The 22,357-nt window shown below is 42.5% G+C and overlaps 1 long non-coding RNA gene across 2 annotated transcripts; it reads right to left on the minus strand.

The window, feature by feature from the left end:
- Window positions 1–793: 793 nt before the first annotated feature.
- LOC145349493 (uncharacterized) lies at window positions 794–20,397 on the minus strand. 2 transcript variants are annotated; one of them, XR_013888082.1, is made up of 2 exons: window positions 20,146–20,397; window positions 794–1,818 (listed from the first exon to the last, which is right to left on the minus strand). It is a non-coding gene; the product is annotated as an uncharacterized LOC145349493 (long non-coding RNA). The 2 variants fall into 2 exon arrangements; XR_013888083.1 differs by lacking the exon at window positions 20,146–20,397 and adding an exon at window positions 7,717–7,885.
- Window positions 20,398–22,357: the final 1,960 nt, after the last annotated feature.

The following is a 22,357-nucleotide window of genomic DNA, read 5'->3' on the forward strand; positions in this document are numbered from 1 at the left end:
GTGGAGGCAGGCACGCTGGAGTTGTTTAAGAGTTACTTAGACAGGCACATGAGTGGGTTGGAGATGGAGGGATATAGGAGATTGTTTTAAATAAGGTTCAGTAGCCTTGGGACGTCCCTGGTAACGTATAAGGATGTGGATGATACTAATGTTTTTCTCTTTTAATTTACAGGTTTTAAGTCGGTCCGCCTTGTTGTCCAACGAGGGGCATATACACAATGGGTCGATGGGTCGTACTTGGGCTTCTCTTGGTTGTTCGAGAATAGCCTAGTACTTCATGTCGTTTGTGTGTGCTTAAACTGGACCAGATGCTGGGCAACACGACAGCTCAGTGACTATCACTGATTGCTGTGCAGACACATGGATTTGGGCCAGTGTCTGTGAGAGTTTGCGCATTCTCCCCATACTTGCGTGGGTTTTCTCCGGGTGCTCAGGTTTCCTCCCACACTCTAAAGATGTGCTATTAGGCTGATTGGTGGTAATAAATTGCCCCTAAATTAGTTTTCCCTCAATGTGGAATGTCATAAGCATAGATAAGAGTCATGGGTGGAGGGGGGATTCGTAATGTTAAAATGGCGGCACGGGCTCGTTGGGCCAAAGGGCCTGTTTCCCAGGCTGTTCTTTGTTCTTTGTTAGCACCACAAACTGCCGTTCTGCTCAAGCTACCAATCGATAATGCCTTATGGCATTTTTCGCCCACTTAAAAAAATCCCTTGGTATTTAGGACTAGCCTAATAATCAATGAAAGGCTTGAAAATATTTTTCATCTATCATAAATCAATAAAGATCAGAATTTTTGATATATTTTTATTGATCTTAAAGTGGCAATAAGAAATTTGAAAGAAAATGTCACTTGCATAGCTTGAGAATAGCTTACACCAATTATACAAATTCAGGAAATCTTTTTGCAAGTGTTAATCACAAGTGTTGCTGTTTTACCATAATTCTGGTAGAAGGCAGATATCAATTTGTAATTGAATTACACTATTGTCTCTACGGTTTGGGAAAGAGGGGGCTCTCTGTTCATCAGAATGGATTGAATATAAGCATTGACAAGATCTAAACTAGCCCAATGGGCACTGGAACCAGTGAAAATTTGGCATAGAGTAAAATACATCCTTGAGAGAGTCTGAAATTGATTTGGGTGACCTTGCAGTTAAGGTATGCTACATAAATATCTGGATTGATGCAGTGTCAACGCCACACCCCTGTAACCTGCAAAGCACAACTGACTTACAAGTTGTCACTAGTAAATCCAATAAGAAATTCAGGAGAAAATTCTTCACTCAGACGGCAGTTAGAAGGTGGAACTTCTTGCAGCATGGGTTAGATTATTTGAATAGCACACACAGAATTAAGGGGAAGTTAGACAAGTACATGAAGGAGAAAAGATAGGAAGGATGTGTTGATAAGATATGTTGGTGGAGTAAAGTGAGAGGAAGTTTGTGTGAAATATGGATTACATGTCATAAATATGTAATACTGTGCAAGTTACTTTGGTATGGGGTACTCTACATTCTTATAGGCAGTCTGGAAGCATCTCTAAGTAACATTTTTGCAATAATTAAAGTGATTGCTGAACTTTGATTAATTAGCTTTTCTAAGATCTAAACATGTAATTCATTTGATGTATTACAAGGACTTAAGCAAACAGCCAGAGTGGGAGTAAAGGCTTTTTACAGGTATGACTCATTTATTTTGATTTCTTATTGAACTTGTTGTTATTCATCTGTCCTCTAATGTCAGAAAGGTCATAAATCGTCCAGTTGTTTTGGTTCTGGCCCTCTTATCTGGTTCCATCAGTTCTTTCACTGGCATCTGTAAGGAAAAAGAATTTCAACCATTAATACCCTTGTTAGGGAGGAAAAAGGGAGGGAAGGAGGTTGATTTTAGCTTGAGTTAATCTCCAACAATATTAGTAGCTTTAAATAATAAAGACTGAAAGCAGTTAGTTATTAATGAAGCAACTTAGCTCTTTCCATCCCGAGATTAAGTTGAGAGAAGAAAAATCAGCCTCTGAATTTCCTCAGCAATTACCAAAAAACTTGTCATCTAACATTTACAAAACCGAAAAAGGTTTTGAAAAAGAGAAAACTACAAATGATAGAAATCTTCAGTTAAAATTTGGGAATGCTGCAACCCAAAATCTTTTCACTTTTCAAATGCCAACTAATTCATGTCCAGCACTTTTTCATTGTTGGGAGTTTCTGACCCCGCTGTGGCAGGATGTGATAGCCTAGCTAAAAGTTCATCGTCTTTGACCACCAGATGATCCCAGTGGTCAGGGAGCTGTAAAATTCAGCCCATAGCCTGTCAACCTTGCCATGAATATTATTGACCAAAATTAAGATTTATGGCATGCATGAGATAGATTTAGATTCATAATAATCTCTGAATAAATGACTTTTATTTAGGACTTTGTGTTTGAGAGTGCCACAATCACTGTTTGGGAGTGACACAGTGGTTAGCACTGCTGCCTCACAGTGCCAGGGTTTGATTCCCAGCTTGGGTCACTGCCTGTTCAGAGTTTGCACATTTACCCTATGTCAGCATGGAATTTCACTGGGTGTTCTGGTTTCCTTTCATAGTCCAAAGATGTTCAGGTCAGGTGGAATGGTTGTGGTAAGTTGCCCCTTAGTATCCAAAGATGTGTAGATTAGCTGCATTAGTCATGGTAAATGCATTGGGGTATGAGGGTGGGGGTGGTCCTAGATAAGATGCTCTTTTGGAGAGTGGAAACAGGTTCAGTGGGCTGAATGGCCTCTTTCTGCATTGTGGGGATTCTATGGATTTTATGAGAGTTAAAAGTGAGGACAGAATTTTCCCCTTCTTTTGAGAGTGTGGCAGTGGGCGGGAAAAGCAGTGTTGAAGCCATCGGCTCCAATGGTTTATTTTGCTATATCATTAGGAACTTAGAGAAGACAAATCAAGGGGCGGATCCCACAATGTCACACTGTGTGGCGGGTTATGACTGAACCCTCACACTGACATGAATGGATAATGTAGCATTGGGGGGGGGGGGTTGGATTATCAGGCATAGAGGCATGATAATTAGATTCAAATTTATGATAATAGAGTTTGATTGCGTTACATCATTGGCGGGGACATGGGAACAATCACATTGGCATGAATCATAATTTGGGCCTCTGGCAGGATTTTCCACTCCCATCGCCATTCACACCTTATTAGAACAGGAGCCGAAAATCCCAACCTTGGTTATTCTTGAACATTAGGTTTTTACAGGAAACGTATTATAAATTTAAGACATCATTAACTCTTTCCTGGTAGCTATAATGTGTTGAAAGGGAAATTATACATATATATATAAAAATATATATATAGGGCACTGGAATTATTTTCCAATTGCCTTTGCTGGTAGCCATGGTGGAGAAATGGAACAGACAATCTGATCACTTGGCCTCCACCCATAATGCAGCACATCTGCACTCCATTGGGGGGAGTCCTAATATTGACAAATGAGGCTTATACTGAAAGCAATTATGATGTTGAAATAATTCTCATTGATATCCAGATTAGCACATGTGCATGTCTTATTATCCTCAACGGGAATGCAGTGCAGAAAACGGGCCTTGCAGAAAGGTCAGACAGGAAAACAAATTCAAAAGGAGTCTGTGTTTGAATGAGGATTAATGCTCCAGAGGATTTTTGTTGGCTATTTCATACCATGTCAATTCTCTAGGTTTCTGGTCATTATTTTGGTGTTATTTGAACAAAAAGCCTGGCTGGTGCATTTTGTGAGGAGAGTCTCCTTCGTAGGGAAGAGATTTTCCTGGGCATGGTTTCTGCCCACCTTTCCAGACACACAGCCGCCACCAGCCACGGGTTGGCACCCATTCCATCAATCAGCTCCCATTATTTCCACCATCAAGAGGTAGCCTGCCTGTATGAATGAGGATTCTCTGGCAGTGCCACAGTGTCACTATACAAGCAACAGGGGATGGAGGCACTTGAAGATCAGAAGAAAAGCTCCCACCAACTGCCTTAGCCGAAATCAAGATCTGCAGCAGCTAAGCGTCTGTGGCCTTATTGGAGTAAGTGGCGATCATGACAAGTCTCTTTCCCTCCACGGGAAAACTCATGCCCTTTACTGCCAGTTCCTGGAAGCCTTCTGATATTTTTAACATGGCAGGCCAAAGAGGTCTGGAGTAACTGGGGTGGAAAAGAAGGAAATTCTCTGGTGAAATGGGTTTGTCTTCTCCACCACTGTAGCCAAATAGAGGAAGCAGTAGTGATTCAAGTGAGGTACGGTGAGGGGCATCTCAGTTTGGGCAATGTATGATCTTAAACATGGCCATTCAAATTATCCGACCTTTTCTGAGAGAAGTATTCCTCCCCTGCCATTTTCTACAACTCCCTTAAGGCACACCTACCTTAGAATGAAGGAGCAAAGGGGTCTTTTCAGGTTGTGTTTCACAGTGAAGACATGACAGAGTTGTAAGAGCTCTGGAAAATTGGCCTCCAGCCATCCCCTACCGGAGAGATCAGGGTCACCACCAACCTGAACTCTCAAGCTTTGTTCTTATTTCCGAATGCCATGGTGAAATCATTCAACCTGGTTTATGTGAATGATGCTTTGTTCAATGCTGCAGCCTATTTAAACACTTTGGACATGAACAACGGGCAGGAGAATGAGAAGGTGCAGCAATTTTTCAAGTGGCAATATTGACGAAGATCCACAGCAATACGATGGCACACTTAGAGTAAAGAACAAAGTACAACACAGGAACAGGCCCTTTGGGGCCCTCCAACCCTATGCCGAACATTATACCCTATTGAAATAAAAAAAGTCTTCTGCCCTTATTCGGTCTATATCCCTCGATTCCCTCCCTATTCGTGTACCCAGCCAGATGCCTCTTAAATATTGCTAATGTGCCTGCATCCACCACCTCCTCTGGCAATGTGTTCCAGGCACCCACTACCCTGTGTGAAAAACTTCCCCCACACATCTCCTTTAAACCTTCCCCCTCTAACTTTGAAGCTGTGCTCCCTTGGAATTGCCACTTCCACCCCAGCAAAAAGCCTCTGACTATCCATCCTGACTATGCCTTTGAAAGTCCTCCACTGTTCCTCAATTGTCCCACCATAAAGTTTTTGCTCCCAGTCTACCTTAGCCAACTCTTCCCTCATTCCATTGTAGTCTTTTTTGTTTAAGCACAAGACACTGGTATTGGATTTTATGTTTTCACGCTCCATCTGTATTTTAAATTCAACCATACTGTGATCGCTTCTTGCAAGAGGATCCCTAACTGTTAGATCATTAATTATTCGTGTCTCATTACACAGGATCAGATCTAGGATAGCTTGCTCCCTCGTAGGTTCCATTACATATGTTCAAGGAAGCGATCTCATTTGACCCATATTGGTTTGAGCATCCCAAAGTTAGGGGAGTCTAAACCCAAAAATAGGGGAGTCTAAAATCAGGCGGTATAGGTTTAAGGTGAGAGAGGAGAGATACAAAAGTGTCCAGAGAAGCAATTTTTTCACACACAGGGTGATGACTGTCTGGAACAAGCTGCTGGAAGTAGTAGTAGAGGCGAGTACAATTTTGTCTTTTAAAAAACATTTAGACAGTTACATGGAGGGCATAGGTTTAAGGTGAGAATAGAGAGATACAAAAGTGTCCAGAGGGGCAATTTGAGTGTCTGGAATGAGCTACCAGAGATCTAGTAGAGGTGGGTACGATTTTGTCTTTTAAAAAGCATTTAGGCAGTTTCATGGGTAAGATTAGTGTAGAGGGATATGGACCAAATACATGCAATTAGGGCTAGTTTAGTGGTTAAAAACTGGGCAGCATGAACTAGTTAGTCCAAAGGGCCTGTTTCTATGCTGTAGACCTCTATGACTCTATGAGTAAGATGGATATTGAGGGATATGGCCCAAATGCGGGCAATTGGGATTAGCTTAGGGGTTTAAAAATGGCAACATGGACAAGTTGGGCCGACGGGCCTATTTCCATGCTGTAAACCTCTATGACTATGACTCTATACTCTGTATGAACTCCTCCTCAAAGCTGCCTTGACCCACCTGGTTTGACCAATTGATATGTAGATTAAAATCCCTCATGATAATTGCTGTACCAGTTTTACATGCATCAGTTATTTCTTTGTTTATTTCTCACCCCACTGTGATGTCATTATTTGGTGGCCTATAGACTGCACGTTCCTCCTTACTATTTCTAATTTCCACCCAAATGGATTCAACCTTTTTTTCCATTGAACCTGTATCATCTCTCAGTACCACCCTGATGTCATATAGGGTGGCCATTTCCAAAAAGGAGGATATTATATATATGTATATATATATATGACAGGGCATTTCAAAAAACGTCAGTCTGAGGCTGTGGCCATGCCACCATCTGACACCGTCACAATGCCCAATTGAGTGACAGCAGCTCCGGACCAATAGGAGGAGAGGGGGTGGGACTGGAGGACTGAGCGGGAGCGGCTGGTCCTCCAAGCAATCGGAGTGAATGAGAGGCGGGGCTGGGAGTGGAGCATGCGCATTGTGAGGAATGACGATGGCGTGACAGTGATCTGATGTCCAATCGGTGAGTGAGTGAAATGGCGGCTCAGGGGGAATGATGGATCCGGCGGGTGTGCGGAGAGGATTCATAACCAGGTGCTGTAAATCGGAAACTTAGAGAATGAGATCCCCGATTCCCCGTTTGTACCCAGTGGACTGCCACCATCTCCACATTACAAGTTTTTTAGTCAGACCCAAAAAAGGAGGAGAAATTAAAGTCTATCTCAAGGTGGCACCAGATGGAGGACAGATTGCTCAAAAGCCGGACTGTCCGGCCTCCGTAATGTCATACTTAAATATCAAAGCTATACCATCTCCCTTACCTACCTGTCGGTCCCTCCACACAGTCTGATACCCCTGGATATTTAACTCCCAGTTGTGACCTTTCTGCAATGATGTCTCTATAATGGCTACCAAATTATATCATTCGCAATGATTTGTGCCATCAACTCATATACCTTGTTTCGAATGCTACGAGCATTCAGATAAAGTGCCCTTATGCTAGTTTTTGTACCTTTTTTTGAATCCTAACACCTCCATTAATAACATCTCCTGAGTTCTCCTTACTTTTAACATTTTTCCTGATTTTCGATGTAGTTGAAACTTTCTTCCCACATGCTGCTAACCTGTTGCTTTGCTTTCTGTTAACCGTTATACTTTCCACAGTTTTACTCTTCCCTTTCTCCCAGCTTGTTAGTTTCAAGTCCTTGTGACAAGTAGTGAAGAATGCTCGAAGGTGCTTCTCTGCAAGCTTAGGCAGCAGGAACATCTTCAGAAGCATCTCACGAAACAGGAAAGTCATGTGTTACAATGGTGGCCAAGTTGCAGCCCATGAAATGTGGCCTACACATTATAAATATAATGTTTTGCTGCAAGACATCTTTGTGAGTGATTGAGTTTTCTGGATTCCTCTCAACCCCTTCTCCCTTTATCCAACATCCATTTTATTTACTGGCGCAACCAAGACCTGTGTGGCGTGCTCATATTGTTTTAGGGGTCTGAAGTGAGGGACGTGAGGGGAGCAAGGGTGTTTACCTCCATCAGAAGCCCCCTTTTGGCTGGTGTTGCCCTCCCCTTAAGGCTTGGTGACCTCCAAACCTGACTCTCCCCTCAGCCTAACTAGTGCGAACCCTCCTCGTAACTTCCAGACCTTGCTCACCCTCCGTTTCTTACCTTCTCCTTGCATTTACCTGGGTGTCTGGTTCCTGGGACTTAGTCTTAGGTAGCTTCATGCAGTTCCTTTTTCAGACTCTGCTGCACTGCAGCTGGAGGGACTGGAGATCTGTTGGCTAATCAGGCATAGTCAGCTCATCTCCAAGGAGAGATTTTCTCAGAGTGAGGGCCTGAAGTCCCGCCTAATGTCAATCAATGCGCATGACAGCGTAAAATGGAGGCAGGGCAGCCAGAGTTGATGGGGATATGTTCCTATAAAAATTTACAGCAACGCAGTCTGATGCCAGCTTTTTAAATCTCAGGTTACTTATTCACTGAATTTAAATTTCCCTGCTAACACGGTAGGATTTGAAGCATTAGTCCATTCAGTCAATCCAGTAACACAAATATCATGGTGTCATTCCAATATACACCAGGATTGGAAAACCCCTCTTCCAATTTGTTACTAATGGCATTTGCTAACTTACAGATTGTCTTCGAGATACTTTCTTCCCACTGTTATTTGATTTTGAAATCCATTCCTGCTGAGTCCTATTGTTGACTCACACGGACCATGCTAAAACTCGTAAGAACAAGATCAAAAATTAAATAACACCTCCCAGTTAGTGAGTTTAAACAAGAGGCCTACAGATTACAATGCTGATGTGTGTTACTGGATCTCTGTTGTTACTAAGACACAGCCACATTGCATCTTTTCATTTGTATTGAAACAGGCATTTTTCAACACTGCTCATGCTCATCAATGTTGAGATAGGGGAGAGAAACCCACTGCACCCCAGAAGGTATGCTTCCTCTCAAGATTAACATGAATGGTATCACTGAGAAAACCATGGTGCCAACAAGGAGTCAAAATTGTAAGGCTCTTCTAACTGGACCATGAGTCAGAAATAGGCAAGATTTTTAGCTTTAACATAAGAACATAAGAAATAGGAGCAGGAGTAGGCCATCTAGCCCTTCGAGCCTGCCCCGCCATTCAATAAGATCATGGCTGATCTGTCGTGGCTCAGTTCCACATTCCCGCCCTCTCCCCATAGCCCTTAATCCCCTCGCTTATCAAAAACCTATCAACCTGCATCTTAAATATATTTAGCGAGGCAGCCTCCACCACTTCAACGGGCAGAAAATTCCAGAGGTTCACCACCCTTTGAGTGAAGAAGTTCCTCCTCAACTCCATTCTAAACTGCCCCCCCTTTATCTTGAGGCTCCCACATTCACAATTAGCAAGACTCCATGTCAGTGTAAAACTCTGGATATATCCTGATTGTTCCCATCAGTCCAATTGAAACTGGTACACAGCTGAGATGGAGATTAAAAGGTGGATTTATTTAAGCACTTTTAGAAGTTAAATTTAAATACACAGAGGCAGCATTAATCATTCTGCTATTCAGCACATTAAACATCAGCAGAAATAACACAATAGATTTGATTTGATTTGATTTATTATTGTCACATGAAAATACATATAGTGGAAGTATTATTCCTTGCACACTATACAGACAAAGCATACTGTTCATAGAGAAAGAAACGAGAGGGTGCAGAATGGAGTGTTACAGTTATAGCTAGGGTGTTGAGAAAGATCAGATGGATGGACATCCATCCTACCTAATTCAGTTCTATATTTATTCTGTGCCAACATAGCAGATACATATTTTTTACAGAGAAATAACAAACATAGGCAATACATTTAAATGTTACCAATTGTTGGAACTTAATTGGGGAAAATAAATACATTTGAATTAATTCTTTGTGATACAGTTCATTCTCAGTGATTTATTCATCAATTTCCCTGTCCTATCGGCCTGAAGGCTGTTACTAAAATAAAAGGGAAGCTAATCATGTTGGAAACGATTTATGCACAAATGGCACAAAACTTTGAGCAAGGGCAGATAAGTAATCTAATGCAGAAATCCAAAATATGAATGTGTGTGTGAAGGCAGAATTTGGGTTCTTAATGAATACATTTGGCTGGATTTCATGTCGGGGGTAGGAATTGGGGCTCATCCTGTTGTCGGGTTCACATCTCTGTTTCAAGACTGCCGGATATTCCGAGGGGTCCAGACCATAAGGGAAAAGGACCTGCCACTGAAGGTGGAAGTAGAGGCAGCCCAAAGCCAGAGCAGATGATTTTATTTGATTTACTATTGTCACATGTATTGGGTTACAGTGAAAATTATTGTTTCTTGAGTGCTATAAGACAAAACACACTGTTCATAGAGTGTGAAGGAGAGAAGGAAAGGAAAGGGTGCAGAATATAATGTTGCTATTGCATATAGGGTGAAGGGAAAGATCAGCTTAATATAAGATAGATCCATTCAAAAGTCTGATGGTAACAGGGAAGAAGCTGTTCTTGAGTCTCATGGTACACATTCTCAGACTTTTGTATCTTTTTTCCCATGGAAGAAAGTGGATGAGAGTATATCCTGGGTTTGTGGGGTCCTTGATTCTGCTGGCTGCTTTTCCTGGGCAGCAGGAAGTTTAGACAGAGTCAATGGATGGGAGGCTGGTTTGTCTGATGGACTGGGCTACTTTCACAACCCTTTGTAATTTATTGCAATCTTAGTCAGAGCAGGATCCGTACCAAGCTGTGATACATCTGGAAAGGATGTTTTTTATGGTGCATCTGTAAAAATTGATAAGAGCAGACATGCCAAATTTCCTCAGCCTTTTGAGAAAGTAGAGGTGTTGGTGGGCTTTCTTAACTAAAGAGCCAGTATGGAGGGGCCAGGACAGGTTGTTGGTCATCTGGATACCTAGAAACTTGAAGCTCTCAACCATTTCCACTTTGTCCCCATTGATGTAGACAGGGGCACGTTTTCCATCCCGCTTCAATCCCAAACGTGGTAGTTGGATAACTCCTTGAAGTGTTGCAGTCTGCGTATTGAAGGTGTCCCCATACTGCTCTTAGGTTAGGGGTTACAGGATATTCACCTAATATCAAGGGCTAAAGCTGTTTAAGGAATGTAGTATCATGTGACATTATCCTACCAAGCACATCGGCAAATTTTACAGCCTCACGGTCAGGTGAGAATCGAGCGAGTGAGCTCTCTGAAACAAGGCTGAATATCTATCCAGAATGTGTGATCGGACATTGACTACTTGTGTTAGCCAGATATCTCACTAAGTTTGTATTTAATATAGTGACAAAGAACAAAGAACAGTACAGCACAGGAGCAGATCCTTCGGCCCATCAAGTCTGTGCCAACACAGATGCCTCTCTAAAATTTTCTTGCTTCTGTGTGGTTCATAGCCTTCTATTTCCCGCCTATTCATGTATCTATCCAGATGCCTCTTGAGTATTGTTATAGAATCTGCCTCCACCAACTCCTCCGGCAATGCGTTCCAGGCATTCACCACCCTCTGTGTGAAAAACTTGTGTCTTACAGCTCTTTTAAACTTTCCCCCTCTCACTTTTAACTTATGCCCCTGAATAATTGACCCTTTGACTCTGGGAAATAGACTATCTCTGACACTATCCAAACCTGTCATAATCTTGTAAACCTCTATCAGGTCCCTCCTCATCCTCTGATGTCCCAATGTAAAAAATCCAAGTTTGTTCAACTATCTTCATAGTCTATATCCTTCAAACCAGGTGAATCTCTTCTACACTCTTTCCAATGCATCAACATCATTCCGGTAGTGTGGCAACAAGAATGGTGCACAGTACTCCAAATGTGGCCTAACCAAAGTCTTACACAGCTGCAACAAGATTTTCCAATTCCTACACTCAATGCCCTAATTGATGAAGGCCAGCATGTCACATGCCTTCTTGACCACCTTGTCCACCTGAGTTGTCACCTTCAGGGAACTGGGGATTTGCATGCCCAGATTCCTCTGTATGCTAATATTTCTAAGGGCTCTACCATTTACTGTATATGTTCCTTCTGCCGTAAACCTTCCAAATCATATCACTTCATACTTGTCCAGGTTAAATTCCATCTGCCATCTTTCGGCCCATTACTCCAGCCTATTTACATCCTGCTGTATCCTCTGACAATCCTCCTCACTCCCCCAATTCTTCTATCATCTGCAAATTTACTAATCAGACCACCTACATTTTACTCCAAATCATTTATATATATCACAAACAACAGAGGCCCCAGCACTGATCCTTGTGGAACACTGCATGTCACAGATCTCCAGTTAGAAATGTACCTTTCCGATACTACTCTTTGCTTTCTATACGCCCAAGCTAGTTTTGCATCCATCTTACCAGTTCAGCTCAGATCCCATATGACTTCACCTTCTGTATGAGCCTGCCATGAGGAACATTATTGAAGATTTTACTAAAGTCCATGTATGTAACATCCACTTCCCTGCCCTAGTCAAATTTCTTGTCACTTCCTCAAAGAACTCAATCAAGTTTGTGAGACATGACCTCTCCTTCACTAAACCATGCTGCCTATCGCTAATAAGCCGATTCTCTCCCAGATGTGAGTACATCCTGTCCCTAAGAATCTTCTCCAATAATTTCCCCATCACTGCTGTAAGGCTCACAAGCCTGTAATTTCCCAGATTGTCTCTTCTGCCCTTCTTAAACAGAGGAATCATATTAGCTACTCTCCAATCCTCTGGTACCTCACCCATGGCTAAAGAGGATACAAAGATATTGGCCAAGGCCTCAACAATTTCTTCCCTCATCTCTCCCAGTATTCTGGGATAAATTTTATCTGGTCAAAACCTCCAATACCTCCTCCCTTTTTATCTCAACATATCCTTGCATGTCATCCTCCTTTCTACACTCACCATCCACCACATCCTTCTCCTTTGTGAATACTGATGCAAAGTCCTCGTTAAGGACCTCACCCAACTCATCTGGCTTCATACACAAATTCCCTCCATTGTCCTTGAGTGGACCTACCCTTTCTTAGCTACCCTCTTCCTCCTTATAAACACATGTAAGGTCTTGGGATTCTCCTTAATCCTGCCTGCCAATGACATTTTATGGCCTCTTTGTGCCCTCCTATGTCCTGTTTAAGCTCTTTTCTGCTGTCTTTGTATTCCTCATAAGCCTTATCCGTTTTCAATTTCCTGAAATTTATGTATGCCTCCTTCTTCTTTTTCACTAAGCTCACAACCTCTCTTATCATCCTGGGTTCCCGAATCGTATCTTTATCCCTCATTTTTACAGGGACAGACTTGCCCTGAATAGTTACCAACTGACTTTTAAAAGATTCCCACATCCTGGATGTGGATTTATTCTCCAACAGCCGCACCTCCCATCTACATTCCCTAGCTCCTGCTTAATACTGTCATAGTTAGTCTTTCCCCAGTTTCGTACTTCCATTCTGGGACAACTTCTATCCTTTAGATTGGCTAGGAGGGAGTTAAAGAGAGAGTTAAGAAGGGCTAAAAGAGGACATGAGAAGACTTTGGCTGATAGGATTAAGGAGAATCCTAAGGCGTTCTATAGATATGTTAAGAACAAAAGGTTGGTTAGGGCAAGATTAGGGCCAGTTAGAGACAGCAGTGGGAATTTATGTGTGGAACCAGAAGAGGTTGGAGAGGCATTGAACCAATATTTCTCTTCGGTGTTCACGTAGGGGGACATAAATGTAGCTGTGGAGAACACTGGGTTACAGGGTTGTAAACTGGACAGTATTGCAGTTGACAAGGAGGATGTGCTAGTTATTCTTGAGGGTTTGAAAATAGATAAGTCCCCTGGGCCGGACGGGATCTTCCCTAGGATTTTCTGGGAGGCAAGGGAGGAGATTGCAGAGCCTCTGGCTCTGATCTTCAGGTCGTCGTTGGTCACCAGTATAGTGCCAGAAGATTGGAGGTTAGCGAATGTAGTTCCATTGTTTAAGAAGGGGAACAGAGACTTCCCCGGGAATTATAGACCGGTGAGTCTTACTTCTGTTGTGGGTAAGGTTTTAGAAAAAATTATTAGGGATAGGATTTATAGTTATTTGGAGAGTAATGAAATGATTGGAGATAGTCAGCATGGTTTTGTGGAGAGTAGGTCATGCCTTACTAACCTTATTGAGTTTTTTGAGAAAGTGACCAAAGAGGTGGATGGGGGTAAGGCAGTTGACGTGGTGTATTTGGACTTTAGTAAGGCGTTTGAAAAGGTTCACCATGGAAGCCTTCTGCAGAAATTGCAGATGTATGGAATTGAGGGTGATTTAGGAAATTGGATTAGGAATTGGCTGGCGGATAGGAGACAGAGGGTAGTGGTTGACGGTAAGTATTCGACATGGAGTTCAGTTACGAGTGGTGTGCCTCAGGGATCTGTTTTGGGGCCACTGCTGTTTGTAATTTTTATAAATGATCTGGATGAGGGTATAGTTGGGTGGATTAGTAAATTTGCTGATGACACCAAAGTTGGAGGTGTGGTAGATAGTGAGGAAGGGTGTCATAGTTTACAGAGAGACTTGGTCAAGTTGCAGAGCTGGGCCGAGAGGTGGAGGATGGAGTTTAATGCGGAAAAGTGTGAGGTAATTCACTTTGGCAGGAATAATGGATGTGTAGAGTATAGGGCTAACAGTAGGACTCTGAATAGTGTGGATGAACAGAGGGATCTAGGTGTATGTGTACATAGATCCCTGAAAGTTGGGAATCAAGTAGACAGGGTTGTTAGGAAGGCATACGGTGTCTTGGCGTTTATTGGTAGGGGGATTGAATTTAGGAGCTGCAGCGTCATGTTGCAACTGTACAAAACTCTGGTGCGGCCGCACTTGGAGTATTGTGTGCAGTTCTGGTCCCCACATTATAGGAAGGATGTGGAGGCTTTGGAGAGGGTGCAGAGAAGGTTTACCAGGATGTTGCCCCGTATGGAGGGGAGGTCCTACGAGGAGAGACTGAGGGATTTGAGGTTGTTTTCATTAGAAAGAAGGCGGCTAAGAGGGGACCTTATTGAAACATATAAGATGATTAGAGGTTTAGATAGGGTGGACAGTGATAGCCTTTTTCCTCGGATGGAGAAAGCTAGCACGAGGGGGCATAGCTGTAAATTAAGGGGTGGTAGTTATAGGACGGATGTCAGGGGTAGGTTCTTTACCCAGAGGGTGGTGAGGGATTGGAATGCCCTGCCTGCTGCAGTTGTAAATGCGCCTAGTTTGGGGGCGTTTAAGAGATCTGTGGATAGGTTTATGGATGGAAAGGGTTTGGTTTAGGTTAGAGGGTCATTGTTTTTTAACTGGTCGGCGCAACATCATGGGCCGAAGGGCCTGTTCTGCGCTGTAATGTTCTATGTTCTATGTTCTATGAACACATTGACGAAGGAAGTACAGTGGACGTGGTGTACATGGACTTCAGCAAGGCGTTTGATAAGGTCCCCCATGCAAGACTTCTTGAGAAGGTGAGAGGGCATGGGATCCAAGGGCCTTTGGCCTTGTGGATCCAGAACTGGCTTGCCTGCAGAAGGCAGAGAGTGGTTGTGGATGGGGCTTTTTCTGAATGGAGGTCAGTCACCAGTGGAGTGCCCCAGGGATCTGTTCTAGGACCCTTGCTGTTTGTCATTTTCATAAATGACCTGGATGAGGAAGTGGAGGGATGGGTAAGTAAGTTCGCTGATGACACTAAGGTCGGTGGTGTTGTGGATGGTCTGGAAGGATGGCAAAAGTTGCAGCAGTTCATAAATAGGATGTAGGACTGGGCAGAGAAGTGGCAGATGGACTTCAACGCGGATAAATGTGTAGTCGTCCATTTTGGCAGAACCAACGGGATGAACGAGTACACTATCAAGGGCAGGAGTCTTGGTAGTGTTGAGGAGCAGAAGGATCTTGGGGTCCGGGTCCACAGGACTCTTAAATCGGCCTCGCAGGTGGAAGAGGTGGTCAAGAAGGCGTATAGTGTACTGGCCTTCATAAATTGAGGGATTGAGTTTAGGAGTCGGGAGGTAATGCTGCAACTTTATAAGACCCTTGTCAGGCCTCATTTGGAGTACTGTGCGCAGTTCTGGTCGCCTCACTATAGGAAAGATGTAGAAGCTATTGAAAGGGTACAGAGGAGATTTACAAGGATGTTGCCTGGACTGGGAGGCATACCTTATGAAGTTAGGTTGAGGGAACTGGGTCTCTTTTCCCTGGAGAGACGTAGGTTGAGAGGCGACCTGATAGAGGTTTATAAAATGTTGAGAGGAATGGATAGGGTGGATTCTCAGAGGCTATTTCCCCGGGTTGAAATGGTCGCTACGAGAGGACACAGATTTAAGGTGCGGGGAGGAAAGTACAGAAGTGATGTTAGGAGTAAGTTTTTCACTCAGAGGGTGGTGAGTGAATGGAATCGGCTGCCGTCAGTGGTGGTGGAGGCGAACTCGCTGGGGTCTTTTAAAAGACTTCTGGATGAGTATATGGGGTTTTATGGGATTGGGGGTTATAGATAAGTGTTGATGTGATCGGCGCAACTCGTGGGCCGAAGGGCCTGTTTGTGCTGTAGTGTTCTATGTTCTATGTTCTATGTTCTATGCTCTTTTCTACAAGTATCTTAAAACTTACAGAATTGTGATCGCTGTTCCCAAAATGGTCCCCTACGAGACATCAATCACCTGTCCAGTCACTCACCTGACAGGAAAATAGACTAATAAATTAGCCTTCTCACTGGAAGCTTGTTCACAAAAATGCACATGTTGTGTTGTTTTGATTAATTGCAAGATAAATTTCAATTGCCTTATATTTTGGAAATTTGCTCATCGACCCCTTGGCTGGAACGCTACCACCTCATCCGCCACAGAATTGGCGCGGCAAGGTTCTGACAACGGAAATCTCCATTGACCTCGGGCAGAAATTTCCCGACCGAGGCTGTAAAATCCCACTCCCTGTGTGAGAAAAAAATTGAAATGTGGCACCTCACACGAACAGGTTGGGCATCCATGCCTTAAAAGATCTTCAGGTTGCACACTGGTCCACGTTAACAGCAAAATAACACATGGCTGTTACATGGCTTAATGCTCCTTCCTGTATGTACACAATTTACTGATTTACTGTGGGCAACCAGGGGTTTACTCCTGCATGATGAAATATTGCTTTCATTAAATTCAACATCTGCACCACTTTAGTCCTTAATTTCTTTCCAATATAGGTTACAATTTGGCCTCTGATTTCCAGTCATTAGCTGCTGTGTAAATACGCCATGGAGAAAAAAGGAAACATCTGTCAAAATGTATTATGAAAAGCTAACTATCAAACCTTTGCAGAATGAAGCAGCAAAAGTGAACAGACTTGAGCACCTTGGGCATCTTCCGCTACCTTTTAACAAAAAGAGTGTTTTCTAGAAAACATCCTTTATGTATTTTTCCCAATCACAGCAGCAAATGCTGCCCCTGGGACCTAACTGAGTGGGGCATCCTATCCCTTGTTTCACTCCCCCCCCCGCCTGCGTCCCCCCCCCCTTTATTTCCTGCTCCGAGCTGATCTTCCCTCTTGTTTTGTGTGGAGGGAAAAAGGAAATGGATCCATTTGTGCTGGTCTTTTAAGTACACACAGCCTTGCAACCCCACGACGCATCACAATATTTCTCATCCCTCCCTTGGCACTGTGCAGCAGAGTAAACAGAGTCAAGAACATAAAAAGAGCGTTTTCGGAATATTTCAAACTCCCATAGCAACTAGCAAGCTTTAATGGGATAGCCTTTATTCTCTCTCATGGAAACAATTTTTGTTAGTTTGGAGTTGGCAGCAGTTCAGCTCTCACAATTTTATGTTTTGAAGGTTAAAAATCTTGGCCACCGCTTGGTGTTTGATTTAAAGACAAGTCTCAGCATTGCCCTCTTTCTTGGACTTTTTTTTTTATGGTGAGAGAGTTTCCCTTTTTTAAAAAAAACTCTTTTGTAGTAAACTATTATAATCAAACTGCCACCACGATTTACATTAGGCCTTTCACATATAAACACTGGGGAAACTCAGTGAGTACATTTGCTAGCTTCACACTGAATCTAAAATTAACACAAGTATATTGTTGCTGGATATTACATTATTGAATTTAAAATATGTATCTCTTGTAAAATAACCTTGGCCTTTGTTGGATGAGAAAGCAAAACAGTTATAGACAGAATGTGCATTGCCCAAATCTGCATTGTTAATTAAGCAGTCAGCAGCAAAACTAAAGTGTTCATCACTGACCTCAAAGAAAGTTGCCCGTGTCTCCGTTTTGCACTTCCCCCTTACCAAATCTGATGCCACGTCAAGGGGGTCTCCAGGCGTACAGCAGCAATGATGCAAGCAAGCAGTATTCACATAGTATCACAAAATTGTTATAGTGCAGAAGGAGGCCATTTGGCACATGTTGTGCGCACCAGCTCTCCAAATGTACATCATAGCTTTGTGCCATTCCCCATACCCCTGTATATCTCTGTTCAAGCAATCGTCTAAGGACCTCTTGACAACCTCAATTGGACCTGCTTCCATTACATTTCCAAGTAGTGCATTCCAGATCTGAACTACTTGCAGTGTGAAAAGGTTTTTCTATTACATCACATTTGCTTTTTTTACTAATCACTTTAAATCTGTGCCCTCTTATTCTTGACCATTCCATGAGTGGGAACAGTTTTTCCCTATCTACCCTGTGCAGCCTCCTCATTATTTTGTATATCTCTATCAAATCTCCTCTTTGCCTTCTTCCACCCAAGGAGAATAGTCCCAACCCCTCCAATCTTCTGAAATTTCTCACCTTGGACCTTTCCTGTAAACCTCTTCTGCAGTCTCTCCAATATGTTCACATCTATCCTAGAGAGTGTGGTGCCCTGATTGTACAAAACAACACAGGTGAGGTCCAACTAATGTCTTGTATAAGTTCAGCATAACCTCTTTGCTCTTGTACCCTATCCCCTTATTAATGAAGCACAGAATACTATATGCTTTAACTCCACTCTTGATTTGCCCTGCCATCTTCAATGATCTATGCATCTATAACCCAAAATCCCTCTCTTCCTTTTTAAAATTTTAAGAATTTTACCCTCTATTTTTTCTTGTCTCTGTTTTCTTCCTCCCAAATCTCATCACCTCACATTTGTCTGCATTGGAATTTCATTTGCCACCTATCTGCCCACTCCACCAGCTTGTTTGAAGTTCTACACTATCCTCTCTACAGTTCACAATAGTTCCAAATTTTGTGTCATCTACAAACTTTGAAACTGTCCCTGAACACTAAAATCTAGATGATCAATATTTATCAAGAGTAGTAAGGGTCCCAATACCGATCCCTGGGGAATACCACGGCAAACCTTCCACCAGCCTGAAAAGATATGCATTGACCAATACTTTCTGCTTCATATTATTCAGCCAATTTTGTATCCACATTGTTACTGCCCCTTTTGTTCCATGAGCTCTAACTTTTGTCACAAGTCTGTTTTGCGGCACTGCATCAAATGTAAAAAAAAGTCCATGTGCACCATATCAACACCCTCATCGACCCTTTCTGTTACCTCCTCAAAAATCAACCCACATTTTGCTATGTGACTACTAATTAATTCTACCCTGAATAATTATTTCTGGAAGCTTGCCCACTACAGATGTTAATGTCAGAAAAAACACCCTATCCGTTTACTTCTCATTTAAATTTATTTACTTTATCTTTATTCATACTTAGGATGCCAGCATTTGTTAGCCACCCCTCACTGTCCTCGAACTGAATGTCTTACTAAGTCATTTCCAAGTCAACTGCATTGCTGTGGTGTTGGAGTCATATGTAGGTCTGACTGAATTAGATCTTGGTGATAGATTTTCTCCCCTAAAAGGTAAATGCGTTTTTTTTATAACAATCAATGGTCAACATTGATTTATTGAATTAATTTAAATTCCACCAACAGTCTTTGTGGGATTTGAACCCATGTGGCAGAGCGTAGCCTGGGCCTCTAGATTACTAAACCAGTGATGTCACTACAATGTCATAATTACTTTGTGACATAGTAAGTGACAAATTGAGATTAAGAGAGAGGCTAAAATTAAGATAAAATAAATCATTCCTTTTCAACATGTAGAATGTTTTTAAAATAATGAGTAAACCTGAATTTCCACAAACATCAAATATTAAATCAGCTTTTTAGAGTCTGTGTGTGTATTTAGCAGTGATTATGAACATAGTGCACCATTAAAAACCCAGTTACATTTCATTCAACACAGTTTTGCTTTTTCAAGTGTTTTACAGCGAGGGTAGAAATTCTCGTCAATTCACTGGTTTCCCATTGACTGCAGTCTGGTGTTACCTCAGCAGCACATTCCCTGGTAAGTGTAGAATCACTGGCAGCAACTTCTGGATTTCTGCATGTGTGGACTTCAAATGTTGTTTGCGCCACTAGCCAGCAGGAAGACTGACTTGCCTATAACCTGCCATTGGGAGAATTACAATGTAATTTTATGCTGGTTTCTGACTTTTTGGCTATCGCCAGATTCTCTGCAACCACCCTCCATCAAACCCACCGCAATGGGTTGGGAGAAATCTGTCTTTATACCTGTCTTTATCAATCAAGGCATAGATTACAAAAGATGTTTCTCACCTGTCGGTGTAGACTTGATAGGCCGAAGGGCCTCTTCTGCACTCTATGATTCTACTTTTATTAAATTTCCACTTTCATCCCCCTTAAGGAGCCCTTGAGCTCCTCCACCAAAACAGCAAGTGAGTATCTCCATTCCGCACTCTGTTTAGGAGGCGTCTTTCTGCAGGCTGGCCCTGGCATTCCAAATTCATTCCTTCCACTCACAATAACTTTGAGAAAATCTATTCCATTATGTTTTCCAGTTAGCTTCCCAGATGAAACTCACTCAGTAAGAGTTCAAATGAAAGGCCAGGCGTTGGATTTAAACTTATGAACTTCTTTCTGGGAGGCTGCTGCAAAGATGCCATAAATTATAACCATTGTACTTTCTATCATGAAGCACATTTTGTGCATGGTTACTTGTTTTACCAAAAGGACAACTGCACCACTCTGAAGTGCCCTAAAATATTTCTCTACATGTGCTTATCTGTTACAACTTGTTTGGCAGGGAATGCAGCAACGATTGAGGAGCCATTGATGTATGATTGAGCAGATTATTAGAGATGCACAGTGGCTGAAACAGCTCTGTCTGCTGGGAATCTCATCACCGAGTAAATGTTCTACCAGCTGTAGCTCAATATTTAATGAAGTACTTTTAGACCTTTGGCAACTTGATTCACTTCACCTGCCGGCTGAAGTCACTGGATACAGTAAAAGCAATGAGCCCCGACGGCATCCCGGCATAGTAATAAAATGTTGTATTCCAGGCATTAGCTAAGTTGTTCCAGCACAGCTACAACACAGACATCAACTAACAATGTGGAAAATTGCCCAGGTACATCCAGTCCATAACTAGCAGGACAAATCCAACTCGATGAATTCCAGTTAATTCAGTCTACTCATCATCAGTCTAGTCACTCATCAGCAAAGTGATGGAAGGTGTCATTGACAGCATTGTAAATGTCACTCACGAACAGCAATGACCTGCTCACAGACACTCAGTTTGAGTTCTGCCAGAATCACTCAGCTCCTGACCTCATTACAACCTTGATCCAAATATGAGAAAAGGAGCTGAATTCCAGAAGCAAGGTGAGAGTGACTGCCCTTTGACTTCAAGGTAGCATTTAAATCAGTGTGGCATCAAGGAAGTCAATGTGAATCAGGGAGACATCTCACCACTGGTTGGACGCATACCTAGAGCCAAGGAAGGTGGTTATGGTTGTTGCAATGGGAGTTCGTCAAAGCAATAGTAAAGTTTTTCCATACTTATGGTGATTTGGCTCCACGAATGCTTCTACAGCAGCACATCAAACCTCATTGTTGTGCTATCACTTTCTCTTGTAAAGAGTGCATTGCCACTCTATGAAGATGTGTAATGTGGAGATGCTGGCATTGGACTGGGGTGGGCACAGTAAGAAGTCTCACAACACCAGGTTAAAGTCCACCAGGTTTACTTGGTAGTATGAGCTTTCAGAGTGCTGCCCCTTCCTTCACTCTCACCCGATGGAAGGATAGCACTCCAAAAGCTCATGCTACCAAATAAACCTGTTGGACTTTAGCCTGTTGTTGTGAGACTTCTTACTGTGAAGAGTTGGAAATGTCACATCTTGATATGAATGAGGGAGCCATGTATTCTAGCACCTTTTACAACTGCTTTGCTATTTATTTCTGCTTAGGTTTTGGACAACCTAAGTAAGTCCGTACTTATTGTCCGTTCTAATTTCTGAGAGCATTAAGATTTAGCCACATTGTGCACAGACCTCGTGGATACACTTCTAATATACCCAGCGTTTTGTGCAATTACAATCTTGCCATTGAGATAGGGTGGCAGATTTTCTCCCTCTGAAGATGATTAGATTTCATACTCACAGATCTACCAGGTGGTAACAGAACCAAAACTAGCAAGTGACCTTGATCTCATGCTCCCTAATCTACCTGTTGCAGATATATCTGTCTGTATGGCACTGGTAAGATTGACAACTGCACAGTCCTCATGGAGATGAAGTCCATTTTCACACTAAGGACACCCTCTATTGTGTTGTGTGGACAACCACTACAAGATGGGTCAAGACCAGGCCTATCTGCTCAAAATTGCACATTTATGAGGAGTTATGGACCACCAGATTTAATTCTATATCCACACTCTATAACCTAAAGGCCCAGGATATCCCTCAAACTTGCATAACCATCACAGCCTGGTTCAATGAGCACTATAGAAAAGTGTGCTAGGGCA

The sequence above is a fragment of the Carcharhinus amblyrhynchos genome, chromosome 1 (assembly GCF_965287045.1).
Source record: "Carcharhinus amblyrhynchos chromosome 1, sCarAmb.v2.hapA, whole genome shotgun sequence".
In the NCBI taxonomy this organism is placed as follows: Eukaryota; Metazoa; Chordata; class Chondrichthyes; order Carcharhiniformes; family Carcharhinidae; genus Carcharhinus; species Carcharhinus amblyrhynchos.